Source organism: Papilio polytes, unplaced genomic scaffold (genome assembly GCF_000836215.1).
Source record: "Papilio polytes unplaced genomic scaffold, Ppol_1.0 DF822289.1, whole genome shotgun sequence".
In the NCBI taxonomy this organism is placed as follows: domain Eukaryota; kingdom Metazoa; phylum Arthropoda; class Insecta; order Lepidoptera; family Papilionidae; genus Papilio; species Papilio polytes.
This window is the reverse complement of record NW_013526915.1, coordinates 2599482-2617152: the sequence shown is the minus strand read 5'-3', so window position 1 is coordinate 2617152 and position 17671 is coordinate 2599482. Positions and strand designations below refer to the sequence as shown.

General features: G+C 33.9%; 1 long non-coding RNA gene across 1 annotated transcript; it reads right to left on the bottom strand.

Annotated features, from left to right (window-relative positions):
* Positions 1-15836: 15836 nt before the first annotated feature.
* LOC106106258 lies at positions 15837-17055 on the bottom strand. Its single transcript, XR_001225791.1, has 3 exons — positions 16800-17055; positions 16307-16455; positions 15837-15925 (listed from the first exon to the last, which is right to left on the bottom strand). It is a non-coding gene; the product is annotated as an uncharacterized LOC106106258 (long non-coding RNA).
* Between the last annotated feature and the right edge of the window lie 616 nt (positions 17056-17671).

Here is a 17671-nt window from a genome sequence, read left to right as displayed (position 1 = left end):
TGAGTTGACTAACGATAACCAGCGTGCCGCGTGACCTCTTAGGTAACATGTTTGTGATAAACAAAATATTATGCGTATCCCAAGATTGCGACCGAGAAAATTCTACGACAGATTCAAGGCAAGAAAATTATTATTGAATTTACATAGTCAAGTTCAACTAATCCAGCTTTCTTATTATTTTTTGATAAGTCAACAGCTAACTTACTATTTATGTCTAATATAATATGTCAATAAATCTTAAAAGCCATGCGACTTATGTACAATCTCATTATTTATCTAACTAGTTACTACTAGTAGGTAAGAATTTGTGTCAAATGTACAAGAGAAATAAAGTTTGTTTGCGTTGAATCAAAGTTAATTATATTTTGGAAATATGTCGTGCTGCGTGTTCATAATTATTTAAACTATTTGATGTTCACATTGTAATATTCTCGGTATGCGGATGCGCTGTAAATATGTCGTGAATACAAATTACATACTTCAAAACCCGTACATTTCCGCGGTTCGTGACTCTCGCATGACCCATCCACTAACCAACCTTGCGAACTTCCTTGTCGTAAATAACTTTTTATGTCACCTGTCAAAGCCGCCATCTTTCCCGATTTACCCGCCAAAATCAACTTACGCATCTACAAGGCCAGTCGCCGTTACTCCCTTGAAATAAAGCCCAAAATTCGGGGCGTTTGAGTTGAACGTTGGCATAACAAAACGTATATCTACCCTTTAAAAAAAGGGAGTCGTCTCCATATCGATTGTGCCACCTGGTGCTTACCGCCGTCTCGATTCGTCGGCAATCGGTCGGTAATCGAGTTCTCAAATATTTGAAAAGCTGAATCGAGTGATAGGTTGCTTGAATTAAAAGTTTGGACTATAATTTATACTGTAGCTTATACAGTAAAATAGTGCTTATAGTTACTTGCTTAACTTTTAGTTAGTTAAGTAACTAATTAAAAGTTAAGTAACTTAAGTAAGTTACTTATAGTTTATAACCTGCAAAAAATTAACTACAAGTAGTTAGCTTGAATACCCAATGCTAAAAGACACGTTTCTTTCGTGTAAATTGGCTAATAAAATTGACCATTTCTTTCGAAAGACGCTTTTTAGACTTTTATCGTTTTATTTAACTTCCAAACGACATAAATAATAAATCAACACGTCTCTACTAGTGTGTCATACGGTACGGTAGTATAGGTGTTCAAAAAAAAAGAGGCCTAAATAATTAGCTTCAATAAGTTACTGAGAATAAATGTTTTGTAGCCAAATAAAGCAATAATCTAAGCAGATAATATTGCCTATTTTTTTTCCTTATTTCACAAAATTACTTCGTAAATTTGCTCTATAGGCCATTCAAACGCAAGATATTAATTTCGTATACGATTTTTACCTTAATTTTATTTAGGTTAGCACGCGATACAGATACAGAAATGGCAGAAATAAGTACTTACATCGATTTTAACTTAATATACTCAGTAACTTACCCTATATCAGCTTAGAAAAGTTTATCAACAGCAAGCTTTTTTGAGATGACAAAGGTGTCATGACTTCCTTATCTTTTACTGGTTACGGTAAAGGATCCCATAAGTAATTCTCAGATATGTGTAAAGTCAACCAACCCTTACTATGCTAGCATACTGAACTAAGGCCGTGTTACCCATTACGTAGGCGTAGATTCCTAACCCCGAGAGCAGAGTTTTATATTAACCTAATGATGATTTTCATAAGAACCAAGTTTCGTGATGAAATCAACTCTTATTATTTACAATATATTACAACATCCTACGGATGCAAAGTTATTTTTTTCTTGTTAACCTCACAGATGATTGGCGCATCTTATCATAGGTCAGTTCCGTGTGGCGGTGCGAAGGTTGTAGAGATATCGGACATGATGCGCCCGCGTGAGGTGTGCTGTTAAGTGTCATGTTTACCCATAAAATACTAATGTATTCAGTTGGTAAATAATCCAGATTTAAGAATGAAGTACCAACTAAGTATCTGCGAAAAACGTATCAAAGGAATATGTAATAACGTTCAGAATTAAAAGCTAATGTCCACTCTACAATTATAATAAAACAGTTACTTACAATAACTATAATACTATTGACAATAAGCAAATTACCTGATCAAGATCACAATTTGCTAAACAAGAGGTTTATATATATTTAAAGGGCTAATCATAGACATTACAAAACAAAACCGGCTTCCAAACAAAATACATTAAAAACAAAATATTCTCAAAAAAACAGTGCACTACAAAAGTAACCAAATAACTCCTAGAAAATAATAAACCTCCCTTATTGTAGCTGTGTCAGCCGAGGTACTCAGTGATATGTCTACGTAAGGCTTTCTACATAGTATAGTAACGTTTAAGTAATGAATCTACATTGACTGACACCGACACTGAACATACAGACGAATTAAGTACATCCTTCTTTTGGGAAGTCGGTTAATAAATAGTAACTTTTTTGCTTTATGTCGAACATATCACGGTTATGTAAAAGTAAATGCCAAGAGTATCTGAAAAAGGTAAATGATTTTGGCACATGATTTTGTGCATATAAAAAACTGATACAACACCGAGATGTAGATGTTTGAGGTCGTAGCACTTCCTCCGTTTGACATTATTTAGCACTCACTATCACAGTTGCATTATTACAATAGGTACTCTAAATAAAGTTATATGAATCTCTGTTAGAGCTTTTGTACATTTTATGCAATTGTTTAAGGAAAAAAAATGTTCTTATTGTTTTAATAAAGAGCTGATGAGAAAGAGGTTAAGACCTTAGAAATTAGATGTTATGATAAAAGAAATATGCTGTAAAAACATAAATAGAAAGATAACGAAGTACCGTTATTCTAAGCGATGACCAACGTAATTGGAGTTGACACTTTCAAACAAATAATATAAATAAAGAACATTAAAGGCTCTGGCCTCCATGCTAGGGGAATTGTATAATCAAATAAAAAAAACAAATGATAACGAAAATCTTTTTAAAAGAACTATAAAGCAGATGTTTTTGCAAGGAAGTAGAAGAATTCTTTAAGCATGGCATTGTATAATATCCCTTGGACTTCATAATTGTAATACATTTGAAAATTCAAAAAATGTATGATTTTCAATTTGTAGTCGAAATATTTGTAGAACTCTATTATGAAAATAGAATAATATTTCTGGCCACATTCACTTCCTTGTTGTTATCTTAATTTTATCTAATGTGCTTTTAATTATCTGTGCTAATTATAAACGACAAACATTCATGAAATATCATTTGAATTTTAAAAAAAAATGATCAATTTATTGTATGAACGCTTGCCTTTAATATCACGCGTCGAACCCGTGTTCTTTCCTCCGATAGCGCGGAGTTAAAATCACTCGTTTAGTATTGATTACCGTTATTTGTACACGTTATCTGTTATAATGTTTATTAGATAACTTCACTGTCGCGTCTCGCGCTTGTAAACAACGGTGACGGTGTTAGTAGGTAAGGGGTGAGATAAAATATAAAGGCCTTTTATCTGTAATTAGTTTTAGCTCGACTGTTTGAGGATATAGTTTTTTAATAAAGGATTGCTCGTTTTTACAATTAACACTTCATTTAACTAATCTGAAACTGATCTAAGGAGTTATTTTAAATGTCTACAGTAATATAACCACCTATTAACACCTTTACTGCGGCAAGTAAAATCATAATTCTTCATCTGGTGCGACGGAGGGCCGAAATGAGCCTCCAATGATATTCCCGCCAGACAGGTTCTAGACCCACCAGCACTAAGATAGATTAAATTGCTATAACTTTGTGGAATCATAATGTAGTTATACATTTTCTGTTATGTAAACACCTGAGATTATCGTTTCGCACTAGCGAAAATGATATAGTTTTCTTCGTCCGCACCAGCTTAAGTACCGCGTCGGGCCGATATCGGCCTGTTACGCAGTGAGCGTTATAAATTAAGTTTTAACTACTCTGTATTTACGCACTTTTAATGTAACTAAATATAATCAGCGCATCCGTCACCCATATCATGCAACCATTCAGTTCATGATCAAGAGCGTTGTTATTATGCCATTTCGAAATTACACCTTAAAACATAAATAAATAGAGTTCTTTTTGTATTAAATGTAAATTTGATTAAATCACGCCAGGATGAAGTGGACAACACTTTTTTTTCACAAACTACTACTTAGTCCAGGGCTTCGCATGGATATATTTAATTAGATTTCCGAAATAATGTAATATTTAATACGTAATCTAAGTTTTTCTTAGAGAATAAGTTGTTTGCTTGCTTCAGTTATCTCATTTCGACGAACTTTAGATATGTGGTTAATCTTTTACGCCTTTACGCCTCAAGAATCAATGCAACAATTAGTGAAAACCGTATGAAAAACCCTTACGTAGTTTTTGAGTTTATCGCAATTACAGACGTACGAGTCGTATGGACTTTGTTTCATATAGTCATGTGGAGTCAATAAACTTCATTATGTAAGAATTTAAATCTACATTCGCTCCCGGATCTGGGCAATTCTAAAACAACACTAGTTACGATGACCCCCTGACCTAATAGACTATTGTAACTATTATGTTATCTAATATGTTTATAGTAAAACTAGCTTTTGCCCGCGATTCCGTCCGAGTGGAATTGGAAAAAAATATGTAGTGTTCTTCCAGACTATCCACTACTTTTATGCATAATTTCATCTAGAACTGTTCAGCAGTTTAGGCTACAAACAAACATTCACCTAAACTCCATCATAAATCCATCTAAACTGTCGTATTCACAATATCAATAAGATTACATGTATTTTATTTACTTAAAATCAAGATAAGACGTACTAACCCATACGTATTGGTTTTCGCAATTTTAAGGTTTAAAAGAAGCTGGAATTTATTTAAGTTACTATACACCAATTTCATAGGAGGTTACAGACGATCTGATTAAAAAAAAACTTAAAGTGAAAGTTTTTTTTTTTCAATAAAATATGTTTAGGTTTTAAATAAAAAATCACTTTTAATCGAGTAAAGAAACATGTATTGCGTGATATTTACAGAAAAAAGACAACGATAAAAATCTGACATTTCTCATTTCAAAAATACATTTTCTTTTTTTTTCTAAATGGCATCTAATTTTAACTATTGAAACTCCTTCGACAAAATGTGTAAGACTTTGTTAATAAAATTAACTTTATAAATAACTGGCCTACGTGACCGACGCCGTGTATAATTTGTTTGTGTATCCAACAACATGTAGTTACATTTGATAAAGAATCTTTTCTCTCTAATAACTATTCATTAACATTTGCTTATCATTCATTTTAACTACTTCAGTAATTAAACAATTGTATATCCGCGTTCCTTCTCTTTGAAATGATTATTTATCAGATTCGTCAACGTGTAAATGCACAAATTGGCCATCTCAATATTTATCTATTAAGACTAATATAATAAAGAGGAAAGTTTTTTTTTAATCAATGTTGGAAAAGGGATATTTTTGTCTTTGGAAGGACATGTCAATCCCAGAGTGCTTTTAGGGTTTAATAAACACGCTGACATAATCGTACAGCCGTTTCGGATGCTGGCTAGGAAAGTTTTGTATTTTTTTAATTTTTGTATGTATTAAAATAACTCAAAAACTTTCTTTCACTGTTATAAAGGTAATTTATCGGTGAGTAACATAGGTTATTTTTTAATTTTACACGGACAAAGTCGCGAGCAATAGCTAGTAGGATATAATATCATGTTAAAATCAATCCAGTAAATCTATGCATAAACTGTAAGTTCCTACACTAGCAGCAGTACACGTAGAAACATTCTGGCAATTATAAATTTCGAATTGTGTTGTTAGTGATATCATGAAAGTCTATGAATGAAAATATTTACTAAATTACATCAATAACACTTAAATAGTAAGTATTAAGAAGCATTTGAGGGACTGCTGCGTAGTTGTTGATAAGTTATACGAGTGATATACGCATTACTTTAGTAGATTTAGAGGACGAAATGCTAAGACGTAGATTAAACCGTCGTATGAACTTTGCATTGTGATTACGTGGATATCCTGGTGCAGTCGGGAAGGAAGGCGCAAGATAACGCTACTGCGACTTGTTTACTCCTAGATACGCTAGGCCGTGTTTATATTTATAAGTAGAGTACGTATGTACTTTTGTTTTTGTCATATATCTTTATCGTGAATTATTAATATTGTTTTTTTTTAATTCTAATCTTAGACAAAATAAACAGGAAGATGTCGCTGATCCCGTTACACTGATCCACCGAATTGATACAAATACATAATTAGTTACTTGGTAAATTTTCTTTACTTAACCATAAAGCATATAGCTATTCTGTTAAAGTCTACAAATTGTTGTCTTTATAACAGCTGACGTTGCTTTTACAGATAAGTTAAAAAGCTGCAGATATAAAAGCTTACCGGCATAACTTCCGTCCGTGTCCCGCGTAGTCCGCCCTCCGCGCCCACCGCCCTGCCGCCGCGAGCCGTCAGCCTGCACTGTGCCAGCGCACCGCCTGGCCCCTGAAGCCTCCTCGCGTGACCGACAACCTCCGCAACGACACCGCAACTTCCAACCCTAAAACTATCACACACATAGTCAATAATCCCTTGCGATTCAAATCCGCGATTTACATTCAAATTTGACGTGTCTTCGACATCCTCGGTTGTACCCATCGTTGGAATATTTTTATGATTATGATCTTTACAACTATCCTCGAAAGCAGCCAAATTTGCTTGCCGCTTGATACCCCTAAATTTTTCTTTCAGTGAATTAATAACCGCTCTTCTTGCTCGTTCGTGTTTAGCTCTAACTTGGCGTTCCCTCCAATTTTTAAGTACGACATCTTTTGGACTTATTTCTTTATCGCTTGTAATAGCGCTTTTGTCTATTGCCAATTCAGTTTCAGCATTTAATGGGTTAATACTTGTTGATTTGTCGTGGAATATTTTGCTAGTATTTATTTTGTCTACATTCAGCTCTGTTTTAATGGTTGTTTTATTTTCAAATTGCTCCCATAATCTTACACCTTCTTGGTTAATTGGCATTCTCGAACGAGGAACGAGGAACTGCTTTGAATCCCCCATTATTATTTTTTTTATTTACAAACACATTTCTGTGCTACATTTTATGGTATACTGAAACCAAAAATTGTTGATGCGAAATATTTATACCAAAGGAAATGCAAGTCAGTCAATCAATTTTCTTCCTTACAAACTATCCTATCATGTTTCTTTCACGAAAAGTAACGAAAGAAAATTTTTAATAGGTCAGTGTGTAAATGTATTCTACAAGTCACTTTTCTTTCATTAGCATAAAACCAATTTTAGTACGGAACCGTGCGCTTCCATTGATGTAACCTCTGTTTGAAAACTTATTTCTAACGCTATATTTTTTAAGGAATAACAAAGGTCAATGAAATCCTGCGGTTTTCTACGAATTACGAATAACATCCGTTAATTATATAGGACTTATATAACAAGGTCTATGATATATTTGACGTTATTATGCATGGAGATTGTGTTGATGTACTGTCGTCGAGTGTAGACTGTCGGCCAGGCGTTGAACCTGTCACGACCGAATCACATGTAGCAACTGTTAGTAGGTGAACCTCACTGCTAAATTCATATGAGACATTTAAACGCTATTTTAACAAAATTCCTAGTCATATTTGTACTTTTCAACGTTAAAATTTTATGCTGCAAATTCTATGCAAAAAACTGAAATACCAACCTAAAAACAGATTTAAAAATGGTTGTCTTTTATTAAAACCGCGAAAAATTACACCGTCTCTTCCGACAGACTACCTAATTATAATTGTATTTCCTGAAAATACGATTTTAAAGGTAGTAATTAAACACTTTTTTATTTTACATTTAAAACCCGACACGGAGTAATTACAAAATGTCAGATTTTTTGTTTTAGGCAACATAAGTAAAACTTTTACTAGTAATACAGGAACTGCATCACGTTACTAACATTTCAGTTGATTATTTATTCTTTATTTACTAAAGAAAATTGCTGCTTTATCATTACTCTACTACCCTTAAGAACCATTTTACTAACTTCAATCGAAGTACTTGATTTATTCAATCGTAAACTAGGAAGGAAAATTCATTTGCAAAATATAAAAGTTATTGCTTTAATTTACTTTTAATCATACTAGCTTTCGCCCGCGACCTAGTCCCCGAGGAATAAAAAATCAAAAGTAAGTAGCCTATGTGTTTTTCCAGACTATCCTCTTCATCTATGCCAAATTTTATTGAGATCCATTCAGCCGTTTAGCCCACAAACTCTAACAAACATCCATCCCTCTATCTAAACTTTAGCATTGTTTGATTTCTTTCTACCGACTATAGGATAATTCATTTTCAATCGTGTATTTTGCTGCTTTCTTGTCCTTTATTTGACAGTTCTCTATAAAAGAAAATTTGTTTAGAGTCATGAAAGGTACTTTATGGTCTGGTCTTACGAAGTACCAGGAGTCTATATCTCGAGACTCCGGCCCTGTATATTGGTCACCGTCACCGCAGACGAGGTTATGATAAACGTGAACTGTCAGGATGTCAGACGCGACAAGGACGGTAAAAATCACTAATTAGTCTGCAACGAGATAATTAGCACACACTATCTTAATATACGATCGTAAATTCATTAATTAGATTGAATTATTTTTATAGCTATTATAACGAAGTAATCTAGCCAGCTATACCGATAATAGTTAAATTGGCTGCCATTGGTCACTGCTGTTGGCCTTTCTTTATTACTAGCTGTTCTCTCTCTAACTCTAATTATAAAAACTTTATTTTATTGTTTACATTTGTTAAATTCTCAATTCCAAATGTCAAAATTGCCGTTACCATAATAACCTTGCTTCCTTAATGTTGGCAGCTTGTACTTTATGGTACTTTTCCCTATGACAGTTTTTTCCATTTTGTTTACCCCCTAATTGTAATAGTGTGAAATTATATAGCCTAAAGCGTGTGGTAAGTGTACGGTTTTATATTAAAGAAGGAATTAATCAAAAACATTGAGAAATCCGGACTATAAAATGTAAAATTCTTCGCACCGTGGGTGAAGGAAAATGTTTTTTTTCTATTTTCTAGAAAAATCTATCAATGTTCAATGCGTTATCAATGTTGTACTAAATACATTGAAAGTTTCCTCTACATCTACTTACGTAGATGTGGGTCATTCCGTCTAGCAATATCGCACTTTGCCCGTCTGGCATTGTCAGCTCCGGGGATGTTTATTAGGGTATTTACCTCTGATAACTAGGAATAAAATAAAGTTTCCGTTCCTGAGTGAATGACATCTAAAGACAGTGATGGTGTTTCCAACGACGTCAACTTGAAGATAAAAATGGTGTTCCCAGAACGTAAAATACAAAGAGATTTGTTCATGTTTATTTAGTTTATAAAACGTTAAACTCAACGGAACAGTAACCAATGCAAAGCCTTTCATTTGCAATAAGATAATAATCAACTTAATATTTTTACATTATGCAAAGAAATCTTTGTGTTTCAATTATTCGTTTGTTGAAATTAAACTTTTAAAGCAACGAAAAATTGAACATGCAGTACAACGTCTACTCGAGTGTAGGGCGGGATATTAGTCTATATATAAGAACACACGAAACTTCTAGAACTTCGTAGACAATTACACAGTTATCAATGTCCTGTCCACATTGCTATCGGCGGCGAAACTAGGTTTCATACAAAAATACACCGTCTGTCACGTGAGTGCGGAACACGTGCATAAATTACTAAAACTACCACACTCGGAGACATTTAATTATTACTTAAACAATACTTTAATGTAGCTTCCACATAACAGAATGTACACTAACATACTCCTTCAGTGGCTATTAAGGAAATAAAATTCAATAACACAAATACTAATAAAAAGAGAAGTAGTTTTTTGCAAAAGAATATGAAAAACATCCAGATACTACTAAATTACGATTTCGGTATTTCTATCGATAGTTTTTCGATTAAATGGCGCGTAAAATGTATTAGATAACGTTATCTGAACGTCTGTGACTTGTCTGTCCCGAAGACTGTTGGCCTTGTACTATGGACTTTTTATGCCACAAATGACAAAATGACACTTACCCTGATACGATAAGAGATGCCTATCTATAGTTTTTTTTAATCAAATCCCACTATATACGTTTTAATTATCTTAACACGTTTGATCTGGTTTGTGCGGTACCAGGTGTTGGACACCCTGTACATCATATCATCATCATCATCATCATTATCATCATTATCATTATCATCAACTTGCCCTTACCCCTTATGGAGGGTCGGCACAGTATGTGCTGCTCTTCCATACATCTCTATCAGCCGTCATATCTAAATCCACTCCTTTCTTAAGCATATCCTGTATTCATCATATATATCATATATTAATTTCTTATTCGTACCAGGTATTTTAGAGCTGGTTTTGCATTCAACGTGTTAAAAGTGCCTACCCTTAGACACACACTGTATATATTTAAATTCAGTACTTAAGATATGTTTTTCAGAAATAAATATAAATCATGATTGAACCCTTTCAGTAGTATTTCAGGACTCTATAAGGGATAAGGGATACATCGTACAGCAATTCTCAGTTTAATATTCCAACTCTTAGTTAACACGGAATTTGATAATGATATTTTTAACCTAAAAACAGCAAAGTTCCTTGTCACATATTTTATTTACTAAGCAATTACTTCATTTATCGGAATGACGTTATTTTAAGAATAAATGCGTCATATTGGAAAGATCCGTGTCAAATAGCAACCTAATTTGTATCGAATATGCCAGTATATCCGGGTGTATAATGAACTGATTCTTTCTTTCTTTTTATATCCGTCAGTTATGTTTTTATTGATATCTACAGACGCACCCACCGCCCATTATTAGGGTCAAGTCTTAATCATGATGAATTATTATTAATTAGATAAGATATTAAAATCCATATAAATAAAAATTGCAGACAAGATAATTAACTAGGTCAGAAAGCTATTTGTAGTTAATTTCCCTATGGATAGAGTTTTTTTATGGAAGTTGGCTGTTTTCTTGTCATAAAATGCATTCTAATTTTTTTAATCATTCGCTTATATAGCGAAGTAAGTCGTATCTATAGTTCTGATGTTTAAGTAGCGTTGTCTTGTATAGCTTTATTAGAAAACTAGCTATTCCCGAGCGGCTTCATCCGCATGAAATTATAAAAACTTTATTTGATTATTTACATTTGTTAAATTTACCATTACCATAATAATCTTGCTTCCTTAATATTGGCAGCTTGTATGGTCCCTTTCCCACACGTAGTTTTGATTCAATTTATTTACCCCCAAAGGGAAATAGTATGAAAATATATAGCCTAAAGCGTGTCGAGAGTGTAGGGCTTTTTAATAAACAAAGAATTATTCAAAAATATGGTGTGTTTGCTGACATCCAACACCACGAAGTAGTGTGCGTTTACGCTTTAATGTAGTTAAGAAGTATAGATATAGATACAAAAGTATACATATAAAATATCTCCAACGCCGCCCTAATCCACTTTTCCTTACCATCCTCTCCTAACCACAAAATGAGAAGAGTAAGTCTAGAATCTAGCTTGCGGTATCAAATACGAGTACGGCATTTATTTCGACAGTGAAATTCCACGGAAAACCCAACAACAACGTCCCAGGAAGGAAGCCATACACGAGTAGACTTTGTGAGACACGCGGCAGACGGGTGACCGTCTGTTCGTTTATTTTTATGCCATAACTGATAAGCCTTCTGTACCAGCCCCCGACTGGCTGATACCAAATAATTGTGTTACGCAATACATGTAATAATTTAAATCATGTTAACATTTTAAATTATTTATTCTCTAGAAATATATTTATTTTTAACAAATGTCAACATATTTTAAGAACACGGCCTAACTTGATACACTTGGCGACACAGACCAGTCATATAGGAAAAAGGAAAATGGAATATAAAACAAAAAGGCGAATTTGTTTTTTTATTTTCTTAGTGTCGTATCTCTGGCTCTATCTTATCTAGACTAACATATTAGTCCATCTCAATTTTGTTTCACGCTTATTCCATTCTGTCAAAGGCACGAAATCAATAGGAAGGAGGACTCTCTGCAAGTAAGGTTTTGGTTACGAATAAAATAGATATAACATAAACCTCTTTACCCTCCGTCTCCCGGCGATGCCCGTGTTAATAAGGTAACTAAGACTGTACTTACTCTCGAGCCGGTCTTAGTTGACGATTTTAACAATTTGCAACAAAACTCAAAAAACTGTCCGAAGCATTTGAGGGTACAATTAACACCGCACATTATCTCGCAGGTTTCCTTATTCATTGGTGGATCTAGAATGGATTCATTATAATTATAAACACTTTTTTATTTACGACTAGCTGTTGCCTGCGACGTCCGCGCAGTATTAAAATAAAAAAGTAGCCCTTAATATGCCCGTCTATGTCAGCTACCCTTCAGTGAAAGCCACGTTAATATCGGCCCAGCCGTTTCGAAGATTATCCGTAACAAATGCGGCTTGCGGACAGACAGACAAAAAAAAAATTTAAAGCGACTTTTGTCATCAGCTACGTAAATACATCATCTTCCTTAAATCTCATTTTTTTTTGATATTACAAACATACACTCCAATTTTATTACATATATAGAAGATAGCACCGCAGTCGGAGATAGCAGTCGGTAGGCCATCTAGGGTCTGTGTATGGCGCAAGTCCATATTTTTAGGTCTTAATTCATTTATTTAAACGTAATGCTTAAGATATTGTCCTACATAACGTGTTTACCCTTGGAATATTTAGAGTTTATTATCCAAAATTATTCATACCAGCAGGTTTCCGCTTGATCCGATTTGCTTCACACGTCAACATATCTGAAATAAAATATAATGTCTACTGAGCTTATGAAAATTGAAACTCAAATTAATATTATCTAATCAACAACATTGTTTCTAAAATATGTTCTATAACTAACTTCCAGTTATCTCATATCAGTGACAAAAGTCCTGTCTAAATCGGTCCAGATGTTTCGAACAATATAGATAAAGGGTGTCACTAACAGGCAATCCTATTTTTAACCGACTTCCCAAAAGAAGTAGGCAATCAATTTGTCTGTATGTTTTTTATGTGTTACGCGATATCTCCGGCACTGGTAGACCGATACTGAAATTTGTTTTTTATATGAAAGGTAATGCTTGCAGGTGGGTCCCATTTTTTTGGTTTATTTTACATTATTTTATGGATAAATATAGATAATTAAAATTTACAACTTACCAAGAACCAGTAAAGTTATGGTTAACAAATATAGAGATTTCATGTTTTGTTTGATTTTTCGCAAACTTCTAGTTGATATACAATACTGTCGAACTCTTCGCCCAAGTATGTCAAGAATCCCTAGCAACAACTCTCTATATATGTGGAACGAAATTCCGTACAAAATTTTTGAGGACGTGACCAAACAGTTATGTTTTTATTCCACGCTTTGTCTGTACAAAACGTTAAAAAACTAATTTTGTATGAAACGATAAGAAATGTTGGTTAAAAAAAAATGACCCGAAATTTCGTCGCGCGATTTTGAGTTAAACTATTTAACTACGTCGTAGTCTTTGACTTCAAAAATCAACCAAAAAAAAATAGGACCCACCTGCAAGCATTACCTTTCGGATAAAAAAAGAATGATCAAAATCGGTCCACTAGGGGCGGAGTTATGCCGTAACACACATAAAAAAACATACAGACGAATTGAGTACCTCCTTTTGGGAAGTCGGTCAAAAAACACACACAACAAGGCGTGGCGACGCGGCAAGGTGTCTCAGTATACCTGGACTTCAACGAGGAAATGCTATCTAACTAAGGGTACCGGTATTCTCTTACCTCAGTAGACAGTCACTCGGAAGCCAGAGACGTAACCAATGACTAGCATTATCCCATAGGAGGTTGCTTTATAGTAGTATGACGTGAGGACGTCAGTTTGTATCGTCCCTGTTTAACGATATGCTGAAAACTTGCTAAGTCAGCCACAAAGCTTACTAATAGTATAAATGCGAAAGTTTAGATGTTAGAGTTTAGAGTAAAAACTGCTGAACGGATCTCGATGAAATTTGGCATAGATGTAGAGTATAATTCAAAAGAACACATAGGCTACTTACTATTGGTTTTTTTAATTCCGCGCAGACGGAGTAGTGGGCGCAAGCTAGTATTTAGTAACTGGTTAAGTTGTGACATGTACACATAAAAGCAAGTCTTCGATAAGTAAACCCTTAGTAAAATGGCTGCCATATTGTTAAACAGCGTAAGTTTCACTGTTGAAATCTATTTTAATTTATCGTGAGCAATCAAAAATAATTTTATTCGTAATCGTAACAAACCAAAATACCTCGATGATTATATCGTTTACGAGACGTGTGTCGATAATCATAAGAATGTTGCTGTGTGGTTGAAATTAATTTCCAGTAACATCTGCTTTGTTTTGCTAACTTAATCAAATAAATATGTACTTAGTGCTTGTATGCTTACTTAGTAGATGCTTTAACGCTTTATCCAAAAGTAAAAACATTAATCACGCCACGTGTTACCCACGCTCTCTCGAAGTTGTAATGTTTTTCTATGTTATTTTAGGCACTTATGTATTGATTTTCACAAATGGGGAAAGGACTGACGACCGCAGCACAAGCGACTTAGTACAGGAGCCAATCCCATGAAATGTACATTTTTTTAATTAGAGTAAAATAATAAATCATTTATTTATTTATTTATCTTCTTCAACGCCTCCACGCGGCACTAATCTTTGATCATTTAGTAATGACATGACGAGTAACGATAATATAGACCAATCATGCTGTTGGTTAGTACACATACATAAGTAGGATAAGATATGATAAATAATCTAATAAAAAAACCGAAAATTATAAACGAAAACAGCAAAAAGGATTCAATTTTAAATTACATGTGATATCTACCGATCCATTTAAATCCCGTGCCACTGTCATCTAGGGCTTACAAAGAGTCGCCCGCCGATGATCTCAGCTAGATCTAGGAGGCAGGTCTCCTGACCATATCTAACCCCATCTGCCTCTCTCTCGTTCTCTCTGTGTCCGACGCCCATGGAGTTTGCCTTAATAAAGCTTTAGAAAAATTGCAAATCGTTAAATACCCGTGAACTTTGAAGAATTTCAATTAAATTATATAAATTAAACAATCATTTATCTCTCTCAGTCTGTGTCATCTCAATCAGTCTTCTCTCCTTTCTTCTATACACTATTTTCTAGAAAAGGTGTTATCTTCTACGTAATAATTTTTACCGATTCTCAAAACGAAATCCAAAAGTCATATTTTAATGTACACAATACCTTAATGCAGATAATAAAAGGGAAATATCCAGGAAGTATTGTATGTTTGCGTGTTGCGTGCCCCCGTCGATACTCGATCATGCAATTCATCCAGATAAACAAGCATGCGTGTAAAAATACAGCATTACCTAACTTATGTAAGCTTTGTTTACTGCTAACGTATATTATCCTATACTAGCTGGTAATCGCAACTCGCGTGAAATTAAAAAATATAGCCTATGTTACTCACAGATACCTTTCTAACGCTGAAAGGATTTTTCGTAGTTTTTGAGTTATTTCAATGCATAAAAAAATACAAATCTTTCCTCTTTATATTGTGTAGATTATAAGTGCTTGAAATAACAGAGACAGTTTCTTGATTGACGCAGTAACTGTATTACTTCCTTACATTAAAAAATACGGTTTTAAATCGATAAAATTATTCCCTAAATCTCAAATTAAAGATAAAATTTAAGTTTAAAAGTTTATTTCATGATTTCAGCAGACAAATAATTTAAATGAATTCAACTTTTTTTGTCGAACCAGGGCTGCAATTCATAGCATTGGTGAATCTGAAATAAAGATTTAGTTAAGCTTGTATTATGAGCTAGTTCTTTATACTTGTAGTTAATATATTTTTAAAAACATCGACAATCATACACACATCCATTTAACTCGATCCTGACACACCCTTATCTCTTACATTCAGACATGTACACATATATACAAGCAAGTTGGTATTTCATCAATCTGAACGATACAAGTCCGTTTGGGATGCCCCCGTCACACTGCCATGCACTTTTGCATTATAAATTCCCTTCCTTAATATTTCATTCGTCCTTTCAACCCGTTCCAACCATGCTTCATGCTTTTTCAACATCACTCATCACTCACATCTATTTTTAAACAATATTATTTTAAACTTTGCTCAAATCGCCTCTAGTCGTACATACCTCTTCATTTACTTTTTAGCTTCTGTGGCATTGGAAGCCACAGATCTATAGAGACGCAATAGGCCATCGTCGTTAAGGGGTTGTACTTGGTGTTGGTTGAGAAGTCGATCAAGAACACTAGATGATAATGGCGTACAGTTTTGTAAACCCTGCAAATGAATCGATTAATATCAGGTAGATTAAAAATTAAAAATAATTAGAATGAACAAGTTAGTTTATTTTCTACATTAAAATACTTCCTTAGTATCCAACAACACAACACGTGTGCCGCAAGAATTGTAGCGTAAGAAAGCGAACTTGCAGCGCCGTTGGCACTGAATTTGTTAAGGATTTGGGTACGGGCTAGCTATCTTGCGGTCGAGGGTTCGAATCCCGCCTCGACTATTATCATGAACCATATCCTAACACAAGATTTTCAAGCTTACCTTGAATGGTTAAAAATATTAAGAAATGAGAAAAAATTTACAAATAATTTCAGTAAAAAAGTGCTTACCCTTATCCCGTGGCAACACAAGCTTAACATGCCGTTGGCACACACAAGAGCACAATTGAACGAAATGCCACAGGTACGTCACATCGCGAATCATGATATCTTAACAGATCTATAAAGAGTTAAATTTGGTTAAAGCGTTTCGTTTATGTAACACCTTTAGCTGACAACAAAACCAAACTGGATCCAAAGTGAACCCACTTTTACACAGATTTAACTGCTTACAGCAAGCAACGAAATCAATAGAACACTGTGTCTTTTGTTTTTTTCGGTTCATGTTTTTTTCCCTTCGGTACCGGTTTTTGCGGCGTTCTTCAAGAACCGTAAGTTTTTTAAGACGTATCTTTCATAAAAATAAACAATTGGCATTACAATTATACGTAAATATTGCGAATTGCTATTTTTGAATATGGTCATTTTATCATTCTAAATATTATAAATGCGAATATTTAGATGAATGGATGGATGTTTGTTAGAGTTTGTAGCCTAAACGACTGAACGGATTTTGATGAAATTTGTTATAGAAGTAGAGGATAGTCTGGAAGAACACATAGGCACTTTTTTCACTTGTTTTCTTTTTTAAATTCAACACGGTCGGAGTCGCGGGCGAAAGCTGGTCTATAAAAGTTCGATAAATTAAAAATTAATTTAATTAACTATACCTGATACTTGGCGTCTGACCCGACCGGCTTCGGGCATCATCGACATACCTGAAAGTTAAAAAAAGATATAAAAAGTCAGATTTTATTTTATTGAATTATGTTATAGATGTCTTTGTTACTACCTTAAATTATTAGAATCTGTAAAGTATTAAAAATGTAATAATGAATTGTAATTTTAAATACTACGCACGGTTGTTTAGTTTTTAAATATTT